The sequence below is a fragment of the Saccopteryx leptura genome, chromosome X (assembly GCF_036850995.1).
Source record: "Saccopteryx leptura isolate mSacLep1 chromosome X, mSacLep1_pri_phased_curated, whole genome shotgun sequence".
NCBI lineage: Eukaryota > Metazoa > Chordata > Mammalia > Chiroptera > Emballonuridae > Saccopteryx > Saccopteryx leptura.
In genome coordinates, this window is record NC_089516.1 from 135,096,800 (window position 1) to 135,102,417 (window position 5,618).

General features: G+C 33.6%; 1 non-coding gene across 1 annotated transcript; it reads right to left on the reverse strand.

Annotated features, from left to right (window-relative positions):
- Nucleotides 1-5,264: 5,264 nt before the first annotated feature.
- Nucleotides 5,265-5,396, reverse strand: LOC136386683 (U6atac minor spliceosomal RNA). The gene has a single exon (XR_010748030.1). It is a non-coding gene; the product is annotated as a U6atac minor spliceosomal RNA (small nuclear RNA).
- Between the last annotated feature and the right edge of the window lie 222 nt (nucleotides 5,397-5,618).

Consider the following 5,618-nt stretch of genomic DNA (forward strand, 5'->3'; position numbering starts at 1 on the left):
TGAAAGCTTTTCCACAGCAAAAGACACAATTAACAAAATAAAAGGACAAGCCACACAATGGGAGAACATATTTACATAAATGTCTGATACAGGGTTAATAACCAATATTTATAAAAAAAAACTTCTAAAACTCAACATCAGGAAGGTAAACAATCCAATTAAGAAATGGCAAAAAGAACTGAACAGACGCTTCTCCAAAGAGGACAGATGGCCAATACGCTTATGAAAACATGTTTAATGCCACTAATCATCAGAAAAATGCAAATTTAAACGATAATGAGTAGCACCTCACTTCTGTCAGAATGGCTTTCATTAGCAAATCAACACACAACAAGTGCTAGTAAGGATGTGGAGAAAAAGGGAACCCTCCTGCACTGCTGGTGGCAATGCAGACTTGTGCAGCCACTGTGGAGAACTGTATGGCATTTCCTCAAAAACTTCATAATCTAAATGATTTTTGACCAAGCTATCCCACTTTTAGGAATATATAGTAAGAATCTCAAAACACTGATTCAAAATAAGATATGCACCCCCATTTCTATTTCAGCATTGTTTACAATAACCAAGATCTAAAAACAGACCAAGTGTTTGTCAGTGGACAAGTAGATAAAAAAGCTGTTATATATTTACAGAATGGAATACTACATGGCCATGAAAAAGAAGAAAATATTACCTTTTGTGATGGTATGGATGGACCTGGAGATTATTATCCTAAGTGAAATAAGCCAGGCATAGAAAGAAAAAGTATCATATGATCTCACTTATATGTGGAATCTAATGAATAAATGACTGAGAAATGGAATAGAGGCAGAGGTTGGGTCACAAGGAACAGAGGGACAACTGTCAGAGGAAAGGGGGATGAGGGGATGGGATCAGAGAAGGGATGGATTAGGAATTAGTGAAATTATATATACATAACAGATAGATACAGATAACAGTACAGAAATTTCCAGAGGAAATTTGGGGAGGGATTTATGGGGAGGGGAACAAAGGGTGTATAATAAGGGCAATGTGGTTGGGGGATGAGGGTGTTATATTGAGTGGTACACTTGAATCCATGTTAACACAATAAATTAGAAAATTAATTTAAAAAGTAAAAATAAAAAATAAGAAAAAATAATTATATAGCCTAGAGGTCAAGGGACGATTTTCACTACCATTCTGTTAATAGAACTCATCAACTTTATTTTATTGATTTTATTTATAGAACTTCTTGTCTAATAGATGAAATGTAACCTCTGAATCATTTATTACTAGATGGTTACACTTTTAATCAGGTTGTACTCTTCAAAAGTGGTTATATATACAGTACTGTGATATCCCAATTACTTAACAACCTATCCTTCCCAAGAGATTGGGCAGTTCATTCTATTGCAGTAAGTCATTTACTTATACAAATAAATTATTAGCAATGTGTCTGTGAGCACTCTCATTCCATTTAAACTGGTTAAAATTTCTTCAGTAGATTTTTGTTATATAAATGAATGTGTTCTAAATATTGATCTAACTTCACCTGCAAAAATGTGGAATAGGCTAGTAAATTTTGATTTTGCAATTGAAAGAACTGGTTCTAGAACTGACCCTATCAATAATTAATCAGGTAACATAGGGCAAGTCATTGTCCTCTCTAAAGCTTTGATTTGTCCCCTATGGTGACAATGTTGCCTGCCCTCCCACTTCTCAGGGCTATGAAGATTTATTTACAAGTTTTATAAGCAATAGAGCACAGTATACATCAAAGAGATGATAGACATACCATCACCAAACAAATTCTCCTACCTTAAATTGTTCTTTGTGGATTAAGCATACTTTTTCCATTTTTCCTGGGGAAGATTCTACTTTTTTTTCTTTTTTACTTTCTAAATGAATAAAATTTAAAGCCATATTGACTAAAACTTGTATCTTTCATTGAAAATATTGTTTAGCTCTCTCTAGAATTATGTATCTGTTCTTTCTCTCTGACTTAGCTACCTTATTTCAAACTAATTTATCCATTCAATTTCTCCCCATTCTTTCAGACCCATTTAAGATCTAGTTCCTTAATGATGTATCCACACCTCACTGATTTTTTCTCTACTAAACTACCAAAGATTTTATCATGGTCTAAAGTTTAGAGTCTAAACCATTTGATCAACCATCCTTCCCTGAACACCCCCAAGATGTTTAGGTTAAAGGACCCATTTCTGTTGTCCCAGAGGCCTTTGGGCATACCTTTTATTTAGCACCTATTACACCATATTTTAAAGAGCGTTATGAGATATATCTGACATAAATTTGAGTAAAATATTTTATCACTTATTTACTCACCATCAAGCTAAGAAATAATGATAACATCAGTATATTGAGCCTCTTGGGCACTCCCTACCATAACCCTGAATTGATGTCCATTATTTCATGTAATTCTATATCACTTACCTACACATACATGTAGAATCATACACTTATTTGCTATGTTTGATAAACCTTATATGGAATTATACTGGAAGTATCCTGTAATGTACACTCTTATGTATTATTGTTTGTGAGATCCCTCCATGTTGTATCCTTGAGTATACTACAAAGTAGTCATCAATCTTTCTAATTAATGGATTATTTTTAATGTTTTAATATAATTATGCTATGGGCTTTTTTAAAGATTTTATTTATTGATTTTAAAGAGAAGATAAAGAGAGAGAGAATAGAGTGGGGAAGGAGCAGGAAACATAAACTCATCATAGTTGCTTCTTATATGTGTATTGATCAGGTTAGCCTGGTGTTTCGAACCAGTAACCTCAGCATTCCAGGTCAACACTTTATACACTATGTCACCACAGGTCAATCACTATGAGCTTTCTTATACTTGTCTTTTGCTACATATTTATGTATATTTCCATAGAGTACATATATAAAATTGGGATTGTTGAGTCATAAAGTATGTATGAGCTAAGCTTTAATAAATATTGACAAATTGCTCTCCAAAGCAGTTGTAAGAATTTATATTTCTGTCATAATTTTATTGGATTTGCCTTTGGTCTACGCACTTTACAATACACAGTATGGTTAGGCTTTTAAAATCTCATGAGGCATGTGTCATTCCAGATTCACACTTTATTCTTTTCTATCCTGCTATGTCACTCACAATGTTTATCTTTATATAGGAGAGCAAACAGTTCCTTAGCTTTTGATTTCAAAGTTTGTTTTCACATGGGGAGCATTAAAAGGAAATCAAATGGAGGGGAGAATTTTTATTCTTTTACTTTCCTCACTGTGAAATCACCACTTCATGAGTTATATTATACCTTCATCATTTCTATTGGAGTGACCTTTCCTTTACTGATTTGTAGGAGTTCTTTACATACTCTGAGTACTAACCCTTTTTATTTTTTTTATTTGTTTTGCTCATATGCATTGCAAATATTTTCTCCCAATGTATGGTGTGTCTTTTTAGTTAAAATATTTTTGTAGAAATTTTAAAAATTAGAGTGATCCTATTTATAAAGTTTCTCCTTTTACAATGTATAATTTCTTTGTCATCTTAAAGAACACCTTTTCTACTATACAGTCATAAAGATGTTTTCCTGAAATTTTTGTAGAAGAGTAATAAAAGTTTGGTTTTCACATTTGACTTTTAAGCCACCTAGAGCTTATTTGTAAATATATTGTGAAACAGAAATGCACACTTATTTGATTGTCATATGAAGATAGTCCACTTTTCTAGAACAAATCATTGAACTGTTATTCTTTCCCACTATGAAAGACTTTGTTTCTGTTTCATGCTACTCTTTTTATCATTTCTGATTTACTGTATGTGCTGACAAAGTGAATACTCATACTTACTTTATTATCTGGTTATGTGAGTGTCTCCCTGTAATAATTTCTTACTGCTGCTATAAGAAATGACCACAAACTTGAGGGCTTAAAACAATACAGATGTATTCTTTGAACTGTAAACTGAAGACAAAAAGTTTAAAATCAGATTCACTGGCTAAAACCAAATTGCCACCAGAACCAAGCTCCCTGAAGGCTCTAGGAGAGAATCTATTTATTTCCTTTCCTTTTCCATCTTCTAAAGGACTTTGAAGTCCTTCCATTCATTGACTCATGACTCCATGTTCAAAGCCTTAGAAAGTTCAGATCTCTTCCTGCTGAGGTTATCACATAGTCTCTCTTTTTGTAATAGAATCTACCTCTGCCTTCCTTTAATTAGTTCACATGTAATTACATTTGGGGACCATCTAGATAATTCAGGATAATCTCATTATTTAAAAATCCATAATTTAATCATATCAGCAAAGCTCTTGTTACTATATAAGGTAACATTCACAGTTTTTCTGAATATTTTGGGCAGCTATTATTCATTCTATCACACTCTCTATTAGTCCTGTGAACTTCTTAAAGGCCTATGATCTTAATACCTTTTAAATTAGTAGTTCATCAAAAGTAACAGACGTTCAGAAAACATTCTCTAAATAAATACAACTTTGTTTCATTTTCATGCTATGATTCAAGAAAAAATTTTATGTTTCACTTATTTTTATCTTCCAATAAATCAACAATAGTATATATCTTTAGCTAATTCAATATTTGAGGCAATATGTTCGAGCAGAAAGATATCTAGAATTTATTCTTAGTTGTGTCATTTTTTAACAATTAGTTTTAGAGAAAATTCATTTTTACTCTAGAATTCTCTTTCTTTGTTGATAAAATAGAGTGGAAGAAAGAGTAAACTCAACTAGTGGGAACCCAAGCCCACACCCAGACTTTGATTCATACAGAGCATTTCTGCTTTTATTTATTCTGTATAATCACTGAGATTTTTAATACAAAATATTGCTCCTTTAGAAACTATTGAAGCCCTGGCCAATTTGCTCTGTGGTAGAGAATCAGCCTGGAATGCGGATGTCTTGGGTCCTATTCCCGGTCAGGTCACATAGGAAAAGGGACCATCTCTCTCTTTTCTTCCCACAGCCAAGGCTGAACTGGTTTGTTTCAAGTGCATTAGCTTGGATGCTGACAATGGCTCTATGAAGACTTTGCCTCAGGTGCTAAAAATAGGTCAGTTGTGAGCATTTTTCCAGATGGGCAGAATGTCAGCCCCAGGCAGGGTTGCCAGGTGGATCCCAGTGGGAACTTCTCTCTATCTCCCCTCCTCTCACTTGAAAAAGAAGAAGAAGAAGAAGAAGAAGAAGAAGAAGAAGAAGAAGAAGAAGAAGAAGAAGAAGAAGAAAACTATTGAAAATTACTGTTCCCATCACAGTCCATCATGGGGAATACTGGAACTGAGAAAACTATACTGCTTTGCCTCTGAATTAACTTTCTAAAATCACTGCCTTGAAACCATTTGGTTGAAAAGGCCACTAGAACCACTTTTGTCCTTATCCTGGAGATTGCTATCATTCTTTTTTCTCTTAACACACAAAGGACAACTGTGTAAACTATAAGATACCATATGAATATATGATCAGAGGCATATTTCCTATAGGAAGAGAAGATACATTTTTGAAGTACAGTCCCATCAACTTGCAAACCACAGCAAAAATTTGGGGAGAAGGAATAGAGGAACACCAAACAATCAATTAGCAAGGAAACAGTGTGGTGAAGAGTACAGAATACTCCTCGAAAGCAAAAAAACAAACAAA